We start from the raw sequence: 22,474 nt of genomic DNA, 5'->3' as shown, positions 1-22,474 counted from the left end.
TCTCAATAAGAGCATTTACCACCAAAAACGAAGTAACAATCCCAAGAACACGGACTTCTAGCTTGACAAAGGACAGGCTATATGTAGGATGTAGTAATGGGACAAAAAGGATATTTTTGGCAGTGTGGAGTTCATGGGCAAAACGAATAAAGGGAAACCTCTACCACATGTGTCAACAAACCACAAACCGAATGCATACATGTATTAAGCAGATTAAGTTCATATTTATGCAAATTTATGTAACATGCCTCATAAGGAGTACTACTCACATCCTAGATAAACTGGTCATAGATGTCACCAGTTATAGGCTCTAAATCTTAGAAATATGATGTAGTTTGCCAATTTTCAAAGTCAAGTCTCAAGTTCAGCAAGTAATTAATGAAAACTCGTGGATATGCATATATGATTCTACTAATAACATGTCAATTAGCAAGGCTTAGGCAAAAAAAAAAACAGATGCAAATGCAATGTCATCCTTGAAATACTACCGTTCCGACTCAACCTATATGCTAAAATAAACGTGCATTTTATTTGAATTTTTTTGAAATTTTTCAATTTTTTTGGATTTTTGAATATAAGAATGAAATAAACAATGCAAAACAAAATGTAAACGTGAATGCAAGCAAATGATATGCGACGCAAAACCCTTCCCCAAACCAAATCGCACAATGTCCCCATTGTGCTAAATCATGTAATGAAGAAAAGAGAAATGGGAATTTGCGAGAAAGTAAACAAATAAAAATGACGTGAAGCGGAATTTGGGAACTCACAAGACTTTAAGCGCAGCAAAGGAAACCTCCCCAAACCAGCGTGAGCTAGGAGGTTTCAAAGAGGCAATGAAGAAGATGCTACTAATAAGTACCTGAAAAGACAAACAAAATACCACGCATAAAATCGAGAAAGACAATAATGAAGCGGTATTATGTGCAAAATTGAGAAAAATAGAAGAAATAAATAAATGATGGAAGATAAAGTGGAGTAGAAAACTCCCTTAATTCCGCAAATCGACCAAACATAGCAGGAGAGAGGTCGTAAACAGGTACAACAGTGCATGTCGGTCGATCGACCACAAAGCCCAGTCGATCGACCAGGGTGAAAGGAATAGTAGCTCCTGGAAACTGCGACGCAGAAGATCGACCAATGTTGCTAGGCGATCGACCGAAGATACTGCTGTAACTTCTTATTTCTTCGTATTTGCTCAATTACTTGAGCTAAAGAGGTCTAAAAACCTGCAAGTGCACAATAATACGCGCCCAAAATTACGCAAAACCCAAAATAAAGTCTAAAACGTATAAAATCCTAAGCAAGCAAAATAAAATGCGAAGTTTCGCGCACACAAAAGCGATAAAAAGTGTCTAACAAAAGCAAATAAAAAGTTTGGAAAACATGTGATCAACTAGTAGTTGATCAAGAACGGCCACGGAATGGCCCACTTCGTCGGCTTCTGGCTACTAGAGGTAGCCTCAACGGTGCTTATCTTCTCAGCTGCACCCTTCTTAGCTTCCACGTCCGTATGGCTCAACGGATCAACACTTTCATCATCTCTCCAGTCGATGACCTCTTCTTGCTCATCAAAGTCCATGTCGGACTTCCGTGCCTTGACCGGCTCGTCATCAACTTCCTCATCGGTGGCATAGCTAAGGCAGCCAAGACCTCCTCGTGAAATGATTGGCTTCTTCGCAGCTAGAGTGACTTGCAGCTCTTCCTTCCCCAAACCAGCTCCTGCAATATCAGAAATAGACAAATCTTCCTCCAATTTGCTCCCAATCTGGGGCGGAGGGGTTACAACAGGAATAGAGACAGGCATATCAGGAAGCACAAAGTACGATTTCTTGTCAGAAACCGTATTACAAGTCACAGGCCACATGGGGTCCTTTTTCTTAGTAGGTTGGGCAAAGACAATAGAATGCTTGCCTACTTTAAAAGTCAAGGTACCTAGACCAACATCAATAACTGCACCAGCAGTGTGCAGAAATGGCCTACCCAAAATAATAGGAATGTGGGCATCCTCAGGCATGTCAAGTACAACGAAGTCGACGAGGAAGAAAAACTTCCTTATTTGGACAGGGATGTCCTCTAAGACTCCTATTGGTTGGACCACAGATCGGTCAGCCATCTGTACTGTCATATATGTCACTGCAAACCTAGTCAATTTGAGCTTCTTAGCAAGGCTCAGGGGCATGACACTTATACTAGCTCCTAGGTCACATAATGCCTTCTCAATAGAGAAGGTACCTATATTGCAAGGAACAGAAAAGCTACCCGGGTTAGCTAGTTTATGGGGCACAGTGTGAGACAGATTAGAACAAGTTTCCTCAGTCAGTGCGACAGTATGCACTGTTTCAAGTGACTTTTTCTTAGACAGGAGTTGTTTCATGAATTTAGTGTAGGCAGGCACTTGATTGACCAACTCAAGGAAAGGAACTTGTACATTCAAACTACGAATAACCTTTTCAAATTTATTGAAAGATACCTGTTCCTTTGTCGGCACTAGTCTCTCTGGATATGGGGCTGAGAGAAGCACCTTAGCCCTCTCCTCTAAGTCTCGCATGCCGGCATCCGTGGACTTAGGCTGAAAGTACACCACCTTCTCCTTATTGAAGCTTGAACCCTCCTCAGACCGTCTCAAATGTGAGCCATTGACCGACATTGGGTCGAATTTCAGAATCGGGACGGACCCATCAGCACTCGGGTCTTGCCCCGATACTTTCGGAGTTGTCGAACCCCGGAACAAATGGTCTCTCAAATTGTCGGGTATTGAAGGACGAAATTTCTCAATATCAGCAGGGGCCTCAGTCGATCGACCACCTTGCTCAGTCGATCGACTGAGGTGTACAGTTCCAGAAGCTCCTGTAACCCGCATATCAGTCGATCGACCGGGTATATCAGTCGATCGACTGATGTACCTGGTAGACGCCTTGTTTTTGTTATTTTTCGTTAAAGCTTTCTTTTGACTCGGATCCGCCTCATTCTTTCTAGGGGCATCCTCGACCATAGCAGGCCCCTCCAGGGTAGACCCACTACTAAAAGTAATGGCATTCAGGGTCTCTTTCTGGTCAGTTTGAGTCGGTAAGTGTCCGGGAGCTCGAGTGGTACTCTTACTAGCCAATTGAGCAATTTGGCTCTCCAGTAGCTTCATCCCGGCCTCTCTAGCTTGGGACTCCTTCAGCAGCAAGTTCTTAAACTCAGCAAAATCGGAATTCTGATATTGTTGCTGCTGCGGCACATAGGGAGGTTTTTGGTATTGTTGTTGCTTATGATGAGGGGGCACATAAGCTTGCTGCTGCTGCTGTTGTGGAGGTTGAGTCGGATTCAGGACATTCTGGCTACTCCACCTCAAGTTGGGGTGGACATTCGGCTCATAGTACGTGTTTGTCTGCCTATAGTGTTGAAAGGCGACAAGACTCAAAGGGGACAAACAATTTTCTCGAGACATGCCCCTCGGCTCCACATCTTCTACGACGAAAGGACCGTCTCAAACAAATAGCGTTAACATGGTACATCCCTCCTTTAGAAGCTCCTCCCAACTCATATTTGTCAAACCTTGCAGGTGTGAGCTTCTAGTGCGAACAGAGGAAGATTCACTCTCCTCCTCGGTTTCCTCTCGAATTCCCATATTCAGCCTTATGAGTGGCCAAATCATCGATGATCTTCCACCCCTTAGTCTCTCCCATGTTCTCAAAAATCGGCTATTGGTCAAAGCAGATCCAAAATAGCCCTCGATCGTCATACTGACCCATTATAGAACTGGTTGCAAAGACTCCATTTTTCGAACCCATGGTGCGGTATGGTTCGCACCAGTCTCTTGAAACGGACCCATGCTTCATGGAAGTTCTCATCAGGCCCTTGTTTAAAGCTCGTGATCTGAGCTCTAATGGCATTCGTCTTCGAGGCGAGAAGTACTTTTGTAGAATGCCGTGGGGCTAAGGAATTCCAAATCGATGATCCCATGAGCGGCTCGGTCCGGATCTCTATACCACTCTCTTGCGGCGTCACGAAGAGAGAAAATGAACATGGTCTCCTTGATCGATCTTGGGTCACACCGGTCAAGCGGGGGTATAGAGCAAAGAATAATCAATAAAAATCTCCATGTGCTTGGCTGCATCTTCATTTACAGCTCCCCTGAACTGGTTTCTCTCAACCAGGTTAATATAGGAAGGCTTTGGCTCGAATTTTCTCGCCTCCCCAGGTAGTTCGAATCCTTTGTAGAGATTCGCAGCTATAGGCTCTGAGTGACTAGCAATTGTTGCTTCTTCAGCCATGACTGGGATTTCTGGAGAAGTAACTATCTCAGCTGAAGAAATTGAAGCAGGAGACGTAGGTGGATCTCCTTCGAACAGAGCGTTCTCGTAGTAGCTTGACAGAGTACTCAGCTCTTCCTCTGTCGGTAATACCCTTTGTGATCGTCTCAACTCGCGCAAGGATTTCTCGTTCTCAGGATTTAATGGTACTAGTTCACCACCCTGTGACCTGCGCATAAGAAGAAACTACAAAAAAGAATATAAGAAAAGTTTAAGGAACGGAAGTCCCTTAAACTAAAGAAAGACTGAATAAAAACAACTAAAAATTAGAACAATTACCTCCCCGGCAACGGCGCCAAAATTTGATACCCGTCATGAGGTGTCAAAAATAATATTTATAAACTCCAACTACAACTATAGCTAGCGGCAGTCGGGTCGAACCACAGAGAGGCAGACGTAATTTCTAGTTGTTTAAATTCGGTCTAAGGTAACAAAAGGTGGGGGTTTGATTGGGTTTGGTCTATAGCTAATAACAATAAAAGAAAAGTAAACAAATGAAATATATAAAATCAAGTATAAAAGAGGTACTAGGATGGTCGGTTCGTTATAGTTTCGGCGGCAACATATTAAACAGGTCTAAATCAAACACATGAGGCGGGAAATAAAGAGGTCCTCTCGGTCCACTCTTAACAAATAACATCTTTCGATCTCGCTATAGGTCCCTAATATCACTAATACTAACTTTCGTCCTGAAAAGTGATTTACGGTCTAAACTTTACCTATCTTCCGATCTCGGCATAGTTTAGTCATTTTAATTGGTGATCTAGCAACTGTCCCTATCTCTCGATCTAATGGGTCAGCCATATCCTAAGCATTCAACTAGTCGTGTGCACTCGATTCGTCGAATAAAGAATTAAAACAATTAAAACGAAAATAAAACCTCACGTGGTCAGTCGATCGACCGGGTAGGGTGGTCGATCGACCAACACGCGAATCAGGCCGTGTTCATTATATTGCCGCCTACACTACAATTCCCCTACATCCTAGCACAAACTATTTAGCTACTCATACTAAGGATGATAACAACAATAAAACTAACAAAATAGATAGAAGAATTCATGCTTGAACTAATAGAACAGACAATTAACATAAACGATAATTGGCTTGTATTCTAACTAACAATTCTATATCTAACAACGCAATAAAGATGAACTGAAAGTAGAACAGAAGGAATACCGAAAATTGCAGAAGAATAGTAACGGAATGATTAGAAGTATGAATGAAAATCTGATGCAACCAATATTCCAAACCCTAACTATGATATTCTAAAACTGAATGTGAAAATTAGATAAAAACTCGATCAAAACTGGATGCCTGTATCTGATGTTCTAGGTTACGTTATATAGCAAACATACGTAACACTTATTATCAAAACCTAAACATAATGGGCTTCATGTTCCTCGATCTTTTAATTCTCGTCTGGGATAGCAGCTTGGTCGATCGACTAAGCATGGCAGTCGATCGACTGCTCTTCAGTGTACAGTAGCTTCTGGAACCCGCAGGTTGGTCGATCGACCGAAGGTAGTGGTCGATCGACTGCTTTAGCTGCTACTTGACTTCTATAATCTCGTGGATATGTCTTTTCGGCCTTGAATTGCGCACCAAGCTCGTTCCTTAAGCGAATACTTCACGTCAAATGCAATGCAGGATACTCGGGGACGGATTTAGCTCGATTTCCGCTAGATTCTTCACATTTCTGCAATAAAGTACAAAAACACGAAAGTAGACGGAAATAGGGGAAATGGTAGCTTAAACTACACAAATGAGCTCTAAAATGCGTGTAAAATGGGATGTAAAACATCATATAAAAGACACGCATCAGTCATAATGACGATTTTCAAACCCGGTTTTTATAACCCTTTCAACACGCCTTTCTAGGCCGTCATAAGGACGATTTTCAAACCCGGTTTTTATAACCCTTTCAACACGCCTTTCTAGGCCGTCATAATGACGATTTTCAAACCCGGTTTTTATAACCATTTTAACACGCCTTTCTAGGCCGTCATAATGACGATTTTCAAACCGGATTTTTATGACCATTTCAACACGCCTTTCTAGGCCGTCATAATGACGATTTTCAGACTCGGTTTTTACAACCATTTCAAATCACCTTTTTACGCCGTTATAATCGCCGCGTCTAGACATGGATTTTAACCCGTTTCGCGCCGACAATGGTTCTTTCAAAACCCGATAAAAGCGCACACCCTTTTCTCGAGACACTTTCGAGATCCCGAGGACCATACACCGTCCCCGAGATCTCTTCAAACATTTTAAACCGGATTTTCAACATACAATTTTGAATTTCAAAAACCGTCTTGGGAAACAGTACATTGTTTTCCGAGCCGACTCAAACTCAAAACCGTCTTTTGCAAACAAACTTAAGACAACCATTTCAACTGATCGACTTGCAGAGATCTCTATCTTCGAAAGCCGTCCCTAAAGCGACAAATGAATCTTTTTGAAAATTTCTATTTTCGAAAACTTCAGTCCACCATTCCAATTCCGCCTCGTGTCTATCGAGTCGAAGCAAACGTACTTATGGGTCTTTACTTATGAGTCGTCTCACCATGAGACTCGTCCAATGGCGTCACGCTGCTACGTTGGACACGTGTCAAAAGTTCGGTCAACACCGTCCCGTCATAAATCGAGTCAGCACCGAGGTACCACACACGGTCATCCTCGTCTTGTTGAGTCTGATCTTTGTCCTGTCCTTCGTGTTGTCTGCGTTCAGTCTGAACCATGTCAGATTGAGTTGTAATATGAGCCGTTTTTATGCCTTAGAGCCATGGCCCCATCTTCGACTTCGTCCAACAACAACAATGATAACAACAGAGATGTCACAACTGCTCAGCTAGCCAGCCTACTCACTGCTCTTAAGGTCACTCTAGATCGTGTCGAGACCCGTATCGACACCCTGGAAAACAAGGAAGCTGGAGAACACAACACTCCGCCTTTGGCTGAAACTGAGAAAAGGCTCAAGCTCTTGGAAGAACAACTCCTAGCCCGGGGTAACAATATCCATCTTGAGAACAACCGAAGATTTGAACTTGTTAAGGATCAACTACTCGACAACTTTACCTTGACTGATGTGCCCAAGTTCAAGGGAGTGGAGGACCCGCTCAATCATATCTGAGCCTTCAAAGACTACATGGCCATAAAAGGGGTCAAACAGGAACTTTTTACCAGGATCTTTCCATCATCCTTGTAACCGATCCCTCGCCAATGGTACTACTCCCTTGACCCGAAGAACCTCACTACCTGAGATGAGGTCGTAGTTGAATTTGCTAAGCAATATGCCGACAATGCGGAAATCCAAGGCAATACCCGTACTCTTGAGGTCCTAACCCAGAATGACAAGGAGGGATTCACCGAGTTCTTAACCCGTTGGAGGAGGGTAAGCACTCAGTTGGTCAGCAAGCCGAGTGAGTCAACCTTGGTGGAAACGTTTGTCAACAATCTTCACCCAGTATATGCCAACTTACTGAGGTACCAAAACATTAAGACCTTCCATGATCTGCAAATCCTTGGGACACGCATTGACCTCCGAAAGGGTGTCTTAACCAAAACCACCGGTAGAGGCTACCAGGAATCGACATCAACCGGATCTCGTCCTTACGGTCAAACGAACAAGATTGATGAGGTCAACCTCCTTGAACCAACCGCCAAGAAAGCTGTGCGCCCCCAAAGAGTGTTCACCAATATAGGGTCAACTTATGCATGCACCCTAAAGAGGCTCATGGACCAAGGGAAGTTACAATCGATCAGACCCACTCCGGATCCGCCTAATGCTAAGAAATCTCGCTTCTGGAACCCTAATGTCTACTGTCAATACCACAAAGGGAAAGGGCATGACACAGAATCCTGCTTCAGACTCAAACACATCATCCAAGACATGATCGAGAAAGGAGAATTGCCTTTGCCTCCACCAACTAAACCAAACAACAAAGCGAACCCTTTGGGAATCCATGCCATCTCCAGTGATGAGCCGACCTTGGACTGCTCACACCTCATCCTGTCAGTCGATGACGAGGTGAATGCCGTGGAGAAGGATGCCTCAGACGGGGTATTTGTGTTCAGTGCCGTAACTATGCTTGCCATGTTCCAACAAGTTGAGGAAGCTATAGCCAGTCTCTCTGAAAGGATCACCCGACTTGACGATGCTTACCGCCGAATAATTTTCAATCCTCCAACACCACGCCCAAGGGAAGGTCCCCCAAACACCCAAAACTACCCTCACTCGGATGGATTGCTCCCGCGACCATTCTGGCATGCACCTCACAATAATCACCCTCACAATAATCACCCCCACAATAATCAACCTCACAAAAACTACCCTCACAAAAATGTCCCTCACAAAAACCGCCCACCAAGGAATACCCCTCCAAGGTACCCTCGGGATCCCGAAATCAATGGCTTCTGGAGAGATGATGTTGAAGATGTCTATATTGTCCCAGGGAAAGTGAAACAGGCGAAAGAGATCAGTCATCTTACCCGGTCCGGACGCCCCTATCAAAACCGGAACAATTCAACGGTCGCTCCAACAACGAACGACCAGGTTGTCCCGGACACGGACACTCAAACCAAGGCTCCCGAGAATTCAATCCTCAAACAACTGCAGAAAGAAAAAGACTAAATCTCGATTTGGCAATTGATTGCTACATCCTTCGAGCATCGGGAAGCTCTACTACAACCCTTGGGAAAACTGACTGTGCCTTCTACCTCCTCCCCGGAAGAAGTGGTGGCATATATGACAAGGGATGTCCCTGAGTTGAGCAATCCAGTCATCTTCTCTGACAAGGATATCCCTCCCTTTGGAGCCAACCATAACCTGGCCCTTTAAATCACTGTACAATGTCTCAAAAAGAATGTGCCTATGGTTCTTGTGGATGACGGATCCGCGGTGAATGTCATTCCCCTCAAGACGGCTCACACACTGGGTATAAAAGAAGATGATTTGGTCCCAACCAATCAAGGAGTACGCGCTTATGATGACACTCGTCGTAAAGTCGCAGGGCTTATCACTCTAACTGTCGCAACTGGACCACTGGGAAGACAAACCAGTTTTCAGGTAGTCGACATTGACACCTCCTTCAATATGCTCCTAGGGCGCCCCTGGATTTACGCCGTCAAGGCAGTTACCTCAACGCTCCACCAGAAAATAAGGGTCCCCTTCAACGGGAAAACAATCACAATTCCTGCTTCCTCCATCAAAGCTGTCATGAGAAAGGGAATAGCCTCCCAAGCCATTGAGGAAGATGAAAATGAAATGTGGGGTTTCCAAGCCGTGAATGCCATAACTGATGAATCAGCATCCTAAATCACAGTAATCAACCTCACAATAATCACCTTCACAAAAAATCCCTGCACAAAAACTCCCTCGCAAAAAATACCCTCCGAGGAATACCCCTTCAAGGTACACTCGCGACCTTGAAATTAACGGCATTTGGAGAGATGACGTAGATGAAGTCTACATTATTTTGGGAAAGGGCAAGCAAACCAGTGATATTGATCAACTTACTCGATCTGGAAGCTCTTACCAAAACCTAAATAACACAACAAACAATCCGCCAGCAATCAATGACCAAATCATCCCAGATGTTGACACTCAACCTAGGGTTCCCGAAAACTCAATTCTCAAGCAACTCCAGAAGGCCAAGGCCGAGATATCTATCTAGCAACTAATCGCCACATCTTTTGAGAACCGACATGCTTTGTTTCAAGCCTTAGGGAAGCTGGCATTGCCTTCCACCTCCTCACCCGAAGAAGTGCTAGCCCATATGACCAGGAACGTCTCTGACCTGAACAACCCAATCATCCTCTCCGACGAAGATATCCCTCACTTTGGAGCTAACCATAACTTGACCCTATACGTCACCGTGCAATGCTTGAAAAAGGACATACCCATGGTCTTGGTGGATGACGGGTCTGCAGTTAATGTTATTCCTCTCAAATCAGCTCATAAACTAGAGATCAAGGAAGTTAACCTAGTCCTGACCAATCAAGAAGTTCGCACCTATGGCGGCACTCGTCATAAGATCGCAAGTCTTATAACCCTAACCATCGCAACAAGAACCTTGGTGAGACAAGCCAGTTTCCAAGTAGTCGACATCGACACATCACTCAACATGCTTCTAGGGTGCCCATGGATCAATGCCGCCAGAGCCGTCACATCTACCCTTCACCAGAAAATTAGGGTCCCCTTCAACGGGAAAATAGCCACAATTCCTGCATCCCGAATCAAAGCCGTCAAGAAAAAGGGGATAGCCTAGAAAGTCACTGAGGAGAGCGAGAACGAAATGTGGGGATTCCAAGCCGTGAATGCCCTAACCGAGGAACCAACACCTTTTGATTGTAATCCGTTCTCAAACCTCGCGATCAACCGCATCTTGATGCGCTAGGGGTATTTCCCGGGCATGCCTCTTAACCCACTGAAAAGCACCATGCCTCCTCTGAAACATGCCAAGGTCCCTAACATCCCTTTCGCACTAGGCTATCTATGAGCCGACTGATGAAGATATCCAGGATATGGATCTCCTCGTGAAGAAGCGCCGAAAGTAAGGAGTCATCCTCCACCCATATCACTTGACCCTCAACGGATATTTCATCCTCGAAGGAGAGTCTGAACTTTACAACGGTTTTCCTGAGCCAATCTACGACCCCATAACAAAGGTCAAGCATCCGGGTATAGAAGTCTTTCAAGACTACTATTTTATCCCCGACGACAACACTAATGTTGCATTGATCAAGTCTAAATCAACCCCTTGCCTAGATGGGCAAGCTGTGAGCCTCGTTTTCGGAGAAGACAACATCAAGCACCTCAACTACGAGGACATCATAAACATTTCTCTCAAAGACAACCAGTTCGACCCTACTGCCTTGATCTCTGATGCTAACCCATAGAAAGCTATCCAAGGCTGGAGGAAGACTTTCAAGTGGACCGATCATCAAGGTCGCATTCTCAAGATCACAACTTGAGAAGGCCACATGTTCAAGGAGGGAATTGAAGACGAGACTGAGTCTCAGTTTGAGTCTGATGACAAGTCTGAGTCAGAGTCTGTCTTAGGTCCTGACACTCTCAACACCCCTGTCAAAATCCCTTTTCCACTATTTTATCACAAGCTTGGTGATATCTCAGAGGCTGAGTCAACTAGAGCCACCCCTACTGTCGCAGAAGGTAGCAACATGGAGCTTGTCCCAGGGGCCACCTCCTCTAATGCATCGCCTCTGACTCCCCATGAGATGTCTTTCCTATCCGATTTTTTCGCTCAGATCGACTTAGTGAATGATAAGTTTGTGTACAACTCGTCTCAATTTAACCACAATGCAATTCTGAACGAATATAAGGAATTTGACTTGAGTGACTACCCACCTAACCTAGCCAAAGAACTCGACAAATGCGAACATAGAACACCCATCATTAAGGAGACCGAACCCATCAACATAGGGACCGTTAATGCACCTCAAGAACTTAGGATATAGACCACCCTTGACCCCTCGAAAAGACAACAATTCATCGACCTCTTATACGAATACAAGGACATATTCGCATGGTCCTACAAAGACATACTTGGGATCGACAGAGAGATTGTAGAGCATAAGATACCCATTAAACCCGGAGCTAAACGCGTGAAGCAAAAGTTGCGCCGCATGTGCCCTAAGTGGGCCCTGAAAATCAAGGAAGAGGTAGACAAGCAATTCAAAGCCGGATTCATGAAAGTTTCCGAATATTCTGACTGGGTGGCTAACATAATCCCCGTACCCAAGAAAGATCGGGGAATTCGGGTTTGCGTCGACTTTAGAGACTTGAACAAGGCAAGTCCAAAATACGACTTCCCTCTGCCATACGTTGACATCTTGACAGACAACACCGCCGAGCACGCCCTATTATCATTCATGGATAGGTATGCTCGGTACAACCAAATCAAAATGGCTGAAGAAGACATGCACAAAACTGCATTCACTACGCAGTAGAGCACATATTGTTACACTGTCATGCCCTTCGGCCAAATCAACGCCGGAGCAACCCATCAAAGAACTGCCACCACTATCCTACACGACATGATGCATAAGGAAGTGGAGGTATACGTCGATGACATGATCGTCAAATCAAAAGAGCGAGACAGCCACATCAGTGCCTTTTGAAAATTCTTCGCTCACCTTCGAAAATACAACATGACACTAAATCCTCGGAGGTGTGCGTTTGCGGTCACCTCCGGAAAACTCTTGGGACACATCGTCAGCAAAAGAGGCATCAAAATCGATCCCACCAAAATCAAAGCTCTCCAACAAATGCCTCGGCCAAAGAACGAGAAGGAGATTCGAGGATTTCTCGGTCAAGTCCAATACATCAGCCGCTTCACAGTCAAACTCATAATGATTTGGAACCTATCTTCAAAGTGCTCTGCACCATTGATCACACCAATTGGGACGACGATTGCCAAAAGACCTTCGATAAGATAAAGGAAATCATATCTAAACCTTTTGTCCTTATGCCACCTCAACAAGGAATTCCCTTATCCCTATATCTGACCGTCACCGACACGACCATGGGAGCAATGCTAGCACAAACATTTGACGGCGAAGAACGATTTATCTACTACATCAGTAAAAATTTCATCGAATACGAAACCAAGTACACCCAACTGGAGAAGACATGTCTCGCCCTGGTTTCGTCAACAAAGAAGCAACAACATTATATGATCACATACACGGTTCACATCTACTCCAAAATGGACCCCGTCAAATACATATTTGAAAAGCCCGTGCTAAACAGAAGGTTGTCCTGGTGGACGCTCATGCTATCCGAATTTGACCTCAAATTCGTACCCCTCAAGGTTATCAACGGAAGGGCAATAGCCGATTTCCTAGCAGAAAATCCCATCAACGAGGACCCAACGACCGACACATGGTCACTCCCTGACGAAGTCCTTTGTGCTGACAACGACGGATGAGACTTATACTTCGATGGTGCATCAAAACTGAGAGGCTTCGGGTTAGGAATCCTTCTAATATCACCAAAAGGGGGACACATTCCGATCTCAATCAAACTAGACTTCGTTGTCACCATCAATGTTGCCGAATACGAAGCATGCCTCATCGACCTACAAGCAGCCATAACACATGGCCTCAAGAGTTTGAGAGTCCACGGCGATTCTTTACTCATCATCAATCAAGTGTCCGGATCATGGAAAATCCGAAGTGACATCCTAACACCATACCAAGCAAAAAGTAACCACGAAGCCGAATTCTTCGACCAAATCGACTGCTTCCACTTGCCACGGGAAGAAAACCAATTCGCTGATGCCCTAGCAAAACATGTCGTACTCATCAACATACTTGACAACATGACATCCATGTCCTTGTGTGTCGAAAGAAGGAGTGAGCCAGCTAACAGCTGCGCTTAAAAACAACGAGGAAAACCATGTCGAACCTTGGTACCAAGCCATCCTCAACTACAAAACCAAAAACGAATTGCCTCCTAACTCTGATACAAGAGGTCAAAGAGCCATCCGTTTACTTGCATTACAGGTTGTGATAAACCAAGAGAAACTGTGACACCCCCATACTCCAAGTGCCTTACCAGGACCACTCAAGTATAGGAACGTCACCATCTCAGTTACCTGATGCAATGATAATCATAAGACAATAAAGAAACATACTTTAAAAGTAAATATAGTTTAAGTGATTACATGTCTCAAACCAAAACTGTTAAATGAAATACAACCAAACCAAAGCTGTCTGCTAACAAAACTGAATAACTAAAGGACATCGCCTGACACAGCGGAAGACTGTTCTAACTGCAAGTGATGACTCATCCCAGCTAGCCCATATGCATCATATCAAACCTGGTCAATAACTGCTCACCATCCCCGAATGGATCACCACAGTTTTTAAAACGATTAAACGGGGTCAGTACTAATTACACAATACAAATCACAGTAAAACAAATGCCAAACAACTCAATCGTCACATCCAACCCCAGTCTCCATAATCAATCTCCATACAACTGACTACACACTAAAGTGTGTAGTCCTGCCAGAGTACCCATCGCAATAGATACTCCACACCGCAGTGGGGGACCGCAGCCGTTCCCACCTAAGCCCCGCTCATCTCCATCGAGCGATAAACCCATGTTCCTTAATGTGCACATCCCTTCTGTGGCGGTTTCCACATAAGGCGAATCAAGGGCGTGAAGCCACTTACGTAAGTGACTTCACTCAGCCAGCGACGCACCCCGAAGACCACAGACAGATACAACAACAATCAACGATATTAATCAACAATCGTCATAACCACCAACAATATACTTTAACAATAATCACAATAAAACCACCAAACACATCATGTAATTAATACAGAGTAGGGAAACCCTACCTGGAAATCAATTACAGAATCAGACGATCTAGCAGCTGTCTCAAAACCTCTCTTCTACGAACCCTCCTCCTATACATACATTCATACAATTACTACTACAACAATACAAACCATAAAACCCCCAATTCCCCAAATTAGGGTTTAACCAACATTAACCAATTGCTATAAAAATGATACGTAGAACTGACCCTTGAAGCAAAGATCTCAACGGTATAAAGAACAAAGGAAACCGACACCTCTAGCTCTGGGATTTTCTAATAATGCGAAAGAACAATGCAACGTAACTTGAAATCTCTCTTAACAGTGAATTAGGTTTTGTAAAAGTGTTGAAAGAAGAGACGAAACTTGTTATATATTAATCCGCGTTATTAACAAAACCCGTCAAATAACACCCGTAACCCGATTTACTAGATCTAGTAAGTCTCGTACTCGATCGAGTGCCACTTACTCGATCGAGTGCCAAGGCTACTCGATCGAGTACCCTACAGGCAGACTACTGTTTCGTATACCAAACATACTTACTCTACAGAGTAAGCCCCACTCGAAAGAGTACCCAGAGACTCGTAAAACCGTAGTATTACAGAAACTATACAAAAGAACACCCCAGGGGATTCTTCTCCTTTGCATTAACCACAACAAAGCCGAGAAAGTCATGGAAGAGGTCCACGACGGAGAATGTGGCCCTCACCTGAGCGCAATGAGGTTAGTCTGAAAAATCATGCGGTTAGGCTACTACTGGAACACCATGGAAGTCGACTGCAGAAACTACGTGAAACATTACCATAATTGCCAAATCTTTGCCAACATACAACACATACCACCATCCCTTTTATACACCATGACATCACCCTAGCCTTTCTTGACCTGGGGCATCGACATCATCGGCAAAGTCAATCTGATAGGCACCAAAGGACATTGCTTTGTCCTCGTCACAATCAACTACTTCACCAAATGGGTAGAAGCACAATCCTATGCAGTCTTGACCGCCAAACAAGTGGCCAAGAAAATCCAAGACAACATCATTTAAAGATATGGGTACCCCAGGAAATCATCAGCGACCATGGTTCCCACTTCCGGGCTGAAACGCAAGCATTGTTGGACAAATACAAAATAAAATGACACTGTTCATCCCGCTATCGTCCCCAAACAAACAGAGCGGTAGAGGCAGCAAACTAAACACTCAGCACCATCATAAAAAAGATACAAGATAATTACCGCTATTAGCTGAGCAACCTCCCATTCGCACTTTGGGGATACCGAACCTCCATTCGAACACCAATAGGAGTAACACCCTTCTACCTAGCATACGGTATGGAGGCAGTACAACCAGTGGAGTTAGAAGTCCCATCTCTATGCATCCTACTAGAAAGTCAACTCCCTGAGGCAGAATAGACCCGTCGAAGGTTCGAGCAACTCACCCTCCTAGATGAATGGCGACTCAACGCCTTGCCCAACGTCCAGTTGTACCAACGACGTATACAATGGGCATTCAACAAAAAAGTCAAACCCAGAAACATCAAAGAAGGCGACTTGGTCCTCATGTCGGTTCGAGCACCGTTACCCGTCGATCCGAGGGGGAAATTCAAACCCCAATTGAGCCAGGCCATACCTGGTCAAGAAAATCCTTTCGGGGGGCGCAATGAGATTGAGTGTTCTAGACGGGGAAGACTTCACAAACCCAACCAACCTAGACCAGCTCAAGAAATACTACCCTTGAACCTTAGCACCAGCAACTAACGTGTTGGGTTTATATACCTCTTATTTGACTCATCTAATAGTGAACTAATTAACATCTTAATTATTTGTTCATTAGATCTAATGCATGCATAACAAAATAAGAGATTTATAAGAAAAACAATGTCCCTTACATTGTAAGGAGGTTCGAAAATATGGGCACAAGTAAGGTCACCTTCCTTCACTTGTTCTTGAGCTTAATATGATGGATGATCCTCCTAAGACTCCAAGTATAGAAGACACTCCAATAAGTTGCACCCAAGATTCAACCCAAAAATTCCTACTAATATTAACTTGATATGTAGTAGAAATGCTACCTTAATATTACTAATATTTCTAGTATTACTACCTCTAGTAATAGTTGGAGAGTATTAGTATTTGAGACTTATAGGTGAATTTTGCATGTGAGGAAATATAAGTGAAAAAGAAGCCAAGAACAATAGAGAAAGATGAACAACAAGTACTACCTTTTAAGAGCCAAAAACCGGTTGCTCTTATGCCAAGGGAGGAATATTTTTCTCTTGTTTTTACTTATAGCTATAGTGTAGGTAAGGTAGTGTAAGATATAGTACGATTAAAGCTTATATGATATGTCACTATCACACTCTAACCAAAATAAACAAAAGACAAAACGAGCATCATTTGCTCTCCTTTGGCCGGTAATATAGAGCCCTTTTGGTCCATTTTTTCCTTTTGTTATTTGTCCCACAAATGCTTATAAGTCATGTGTTTAACTATCTTACATAATTAATTATTAATGTAATCATTTAACACTTAAATATTATAATTAATAATATAATATACACTCCACTTTTGAGTAGTATACTACCTTTATATCAATATATAATGGGTCCTATAATTGCTAGTTAGTTAAAACTACAACTTCTTGTAACTTTAAATAACCAATTACCTCTACCTCAAAACTTATATAAAACCTCAACTAATTTAATTTAACACTTAATTACTAAATTAAATCTTATTTAATCACATTAGAATAAGACGTAAAATCGCACTCCCATAATTAAGGAATTGATTAATCTGTATCGCATATAATTAATTAAATATCTATTTGGGCCTCATCCTATAGGTGTGACCTAAAGGGATCAACTGACCACCACCGTCCTACGACAGTAATGTCAAACTCTAGTTATCCAATCATTACCGATTAATGATGATCAATTGACTTTATAAAGAATCATCCCTTTCATATTCTTCATATGAGATTTAATTATGATATTAAATCATGTGATCGCACTATTATTGAGGACACATTTTCCAACAATCTCCCACTTGTCCAAGACAAGTGTGCGTCACCAATTCTCTTGTCCTATTACAATATCCTACTCAATGCAAGGTGTCTTGCAGGTCGTACTTGCACTTGATCATATCTTGAGTGGTTTCCTCGATCTGGAGAGTAACTGTCTGACCGGAATTATCTACCATATATACCTTCCGAGCGTGGCCACGCATTTCCAGTTAACTACTCCTCGAGTGGCCTTGAGATTTAAAACAACCCTGACAAGGGGTGGACAATTCCTATCGCACTATTCCCTTTGTTCAACCACAGTTGACCATAACCCAAAATATACCCATTTGACCTCATTTACGACATTCGTAGAATATAAATCAAAGCTAATCATAAATTTGTGCTAACTTGAGCGAATAGTCTCTAGTCAAAAGAATTGACTCACAAGAATTATAGTGGCTCTTGCCACGACCAGGCTTTATGAATTACCAGAACTTTATAAGCGGTCAGTGTCCGACAGAGTGTCCCATACAGTCTGCCTATGTGATCGACTAGTCATCCCGTATGACTCTATGGCACTTGAACTTGCCATCAATCGCATCACACTCTAGTCACTTCGAGGCGCCACCTCATATAAGTAACTAGGGGAAAATACCATGTCAATCCAGTTCACTTTAATGGGGTTCAATTTGTCTCTACAACCCATTTGGATACAACAAGGTAACGGGTGAGTTTTAATAAAACTCAAATGATAAACGCAATTATCACATATGAATAGTCAATACACTATTACTACTTCATATCTTATAATCTTTAGTGTACTATTAACACTAGTTAAAATGCAATAAAAGCTTGGTAAGTGGATATACCCTATATCCATATATTCCGACTTTGTCAATTGTAATTTCCTTCTATTCAATGTTATCTCTAATAACTTGAATTTATCTCCAAGTATTTGTCTAGTCTTCTTACCAGACTTGGGCTCTTTAACTTGATTCCTACGTTGACCATTTTACCACAATTTACTTAGATTCCTTTTGTAGAATTTGCAATGCGCGAAACTAAAACACTTTTCTAGTCTCTTACTCCTTGGTCAATAAGACATCCTAGGATTTCAACAAATCCCTTTTGGTTTGGAAACTAAAGTTTGTGCAACCCTTCAACACATAACTTAGTTTATCATCCAAACATATGAACGAATCCTTAATTTTTCTCAAGAATCTCAAGGATGTTCTTTAAGGCTTTCACCAGCTATATCACGGGAATTATCTTATTATTGAGTTATCATGCCCTAGGCATATATCATATCATGGAATGTTGCGTCTGTTGGCATACATGATCATTCTAATGGCGAAAACATTAGAAATTGATTTCATGTAATCAACAACTTAATAGGTTCAGTGAACGACTATGACTCCATCATAGTAATTCCACTTCCATCAACATGAATAACCTATTCAACCTTGTTGATGTTGAACAGATACAAAAGATCTTATCCTTATAAGACTCTCATTTCTTTTCCAATATTCTCTCACATAGATTCAAAATCTAGAATACTTTGCATCCTTTTCCAAGTCTCCAATCACTCTTTCACAGAAGAGAGCATTGGTACATTATTCTCAACAAGTAATATGTCATCAACATACAAGACATAGAAAAAAAATTCTAGCTCCCACTTAACTTCATGTATAATCATGATTCTTCAATCATGTGAACGAAACCATTCACTATTATCACATGAACTAAAAGTATAATCCATTAATGCTTGTTTAAGACCATTCTAGGATCACTTAAGAAAGCTACGCATAAGATGTTAGGATTCTTAGATCTTCATCTAAGGTTTTATGTTCCAAACACATCCTTCTCTAAATTCCCATTTTAGAAAAGCGAATTTTTTAATATCATTTGCCATGAAATGTGGCAATTCCTAACATAATTTATCTTGATCAACATCTTTATGTCAATCTTATGCATTTGAGTACTCTAAATCTATATCTACCTTTAAAGAGAACCTTTCTTTAAAGTAAATGTACTCTTGAGTAACAATTTTCGGATTGTAATGCTACGACTCGTATGTAACAACGTCATATTACTATCACTTTCACAAAGCAATATTTTAACCAATATTACATGTGCGATAAACTCCCACTGAACTATGCTCCCACTCTATCTTTATAGATTATAGTTCAACTATACTACCACTTTATAGTTCCATTACTTTCACAAAGTAACATATTTAACTATAAGACATGTTTGTGACGATCCAATCTACTCCCACTCTATCTCTTAGAAATACATCTATCTTCTTGAGAGATAGCTTTGTGAGTTATAAACATATATATGGCTGAGTATTAGGAGTTTATCTAGACTATGCATTATCTTTCAAAAGGCCATCCTTATCATGGCAGTTTGATTCATGTAATATACGAGTCTTATTCATGTCATCTTGTTTAATAGAATCTCTATTCTAGGTATCTCATGGTTGACCATCCGTTTAGAATAATGTGTCCGTATGGTATCGAAAATCCCTACTTTATGAGTTCAATAGCTCATCACAACTTTATAATTGATCTTACATAAGTTAGTTGTTACTTTTAGTAACAATGACATAAGGAGAATCAAATTCATAGCTTATGGACATATAATGATCCAATCATCATAATCGTCTATTTGATCCATTTGTGTTGTTAATCTAATGTTTCACTATGCAAGTAGTGTATGAAGATAAATTTTAGAACAAATGATACAATAAAGCAAGTGACTTGGGTTGCAAACCAAGTCACCAATATCCAAAATACAACCCGCGTTTAAAGGACACAAACAAATTTCCAAGTCACACAAGGAAATCAAAATAGTTCAAAAATTTCAAAGTTCAACATGAAAATAAAGACAAAGAAACATAAAGCCAAGCTTCCATAGATCTAGCTCCATGGGCGGCTACCTCTAGCTTCCCTCAAGATTTTCTAGGCTTGCTTTTCATTGCCCTTGTCCTTGCTAGGATACCCTAATTCCAATAAAAAGGGTAATCATCACAACTTGTATCAACATACCAAAGTTGAGATCGAAACATAAAAGATAGGGATAGTTGTATATCTACTGGAATAACCTTTCCAACCTTAATATCGCCAAGATATTTTGAACAGTTTCTCTTCCAATGTCCAACACCACAACAGTAGTGGCACATATCCTCTGATGAGGCACTGTACTTGGGCTTGGAGGAACTAGCTTTACAAGCTTTAGCTTTGTTCCTGTTGGGAGTTCGCTTCTTTCCCTTGTTCCCACTTTTCTTGAAATTCCCTTTGCTCTTATGATTAACATTGAGCACATCCTTGGTGGTGCTAACACTTAGCCCCATGTCCCTTTTGGCTTGCATAAGCATTTTGTGCAATTCATTAAGAGAAACTTTCTTGTCTTGCATATTAAAATTCACCCGGAATCGAACATATGCCTTGACTTTGTTTAGGGAATGAAAAATCCAATCAATCACGAGTTCAACGGGAATTTCCACCTTATGCATTTTCAAGGTGTCAACATGCTCCATCAACTTGAGAAAATGAGGGCTAACTTTTTGGCCCTCCTTAATGTTGAGATCAAATAATGCGGATGCCGCCTTATATTGAATGATCCTTGGAGCTCGTGAAAACATGGTCACAAGTTTCGTATAGATCTCATGAGCGGTGCTAATCTATATAGCACTTCTTTGGAATTCGGCCTCCATTGCAAAGATCAACACATTTTTGATCGCGGCCAAGCGAAGTTGTGCGTCCCAATCGGCGAAATTGGACCCATTCTTTTCTAACTTACATCGATCCATGAAGGATCGGAGCCATGACACATTGGTGAGCGTGTTGGAACTAGTGGTTGCGGACGTGATTGGAGTTGCCATTGCAATTGAGAAAACGATTTTGACTACAAAATAGAAGTGAAGGAATTAATGAACATCTATCGTTTGACAATACTTGTAAACATTTTAAACAAGTTATTGAGCATTTATTTAGTGACCTTTACCCAACTATCATAAATGATTCCGAGATCCAAATTCATATTAATACGGGTACGGTGAGCCGAGTCATCCCTTATTAACATAACTCGGTGGATTAACCTCTTAATCGATTCTACTTCTAGAACTCTCGGTCGATAAAAATTACTCTAATTTTCATCTTTAGGCCGGAACACATGCGACTACGGTCACGAATACTTCCGTTGAGCTCAATCCAAATTTCGATGTAATAACATTTTATTACCCACTTACCCAATGTAACAAGTTTAGTACCCCGGTGAGCCGAATCTACTTCCTTATGAAGTTGGGATTCATGGTTTCTACTATTTGGTAAGGCTAATTCTCAATTATTAAAAGTCAGAGGTCTTGTCAATTTATTATCTATCACATTTTAAGTGAACTAAAGCAGTGAACTACGATAATTGTAATTAACACGGTCGATGACTCGATATGATATGCATGTTGTTGTTCATGGCGATTTGGCAATGCATGTAACATATTAAAAGAAATGCAAAGCAATAATAAAATTCCTAGTATTGCCTTCATAAAAATAGAAAATAAAATAATCTATTACATATTCGGAAACCAACTCCTTTGATCCCTTGAATATTCAAGTGGCACACTTCCCAAGAACACCGTCTTCGTCGGATCACCTTTCCGAATGGCACCGTCTTTGAAGATACTCCATAATTACAAATAACATTAAAAATAAAAAGCTATTCCTATTATACATTTGTAAAATGAAAAAACTAGTAAAAATAAAAGTGATACGAGATCAAATTAAATTACAACCGAATCAATATTCCCTTTCATTACGGG

At 41.8% G+C, this 22,474-nt stretch overlaps 1 non-coding gene across 1 annotated transcript; it reads left to right on the top strand.

Moving 5' to 3' along the window:
* Window positions 1–3,772: 3,772 nt before the first annotated feature.
* On the top strand, window positions 3,773–3,879 carry LOC141635766 (small nucleolar RNA R71). The gene has a single exon (XR_012540428.1). It is a non-coding gene; the product is annotated as a small nucleolar RNA R71 (small nucleolar RNA).
* The last annotated feature ends 18,595 nt before the right edge of the window (window positions 3,880–22,474 follow it).

This window comes from Silene latifolia, chromosome Y (genome assembly GCF_048544455.1).
Source record: "Silene latifolia isolate original U9 population chromosome Y, ASM4854445v1, whole genome shotgun sequence".
Classification (NCBI taxonomy): Eukaryota; Viridiplantae; Streptophyta; class Magnoliopsida; order Caryophyllales; family Caryophyllaceae; genus Silene; species Silene latifolia.
This window is presented reverse-complemented; position numbering and strand designations above follow the sequence as displayed.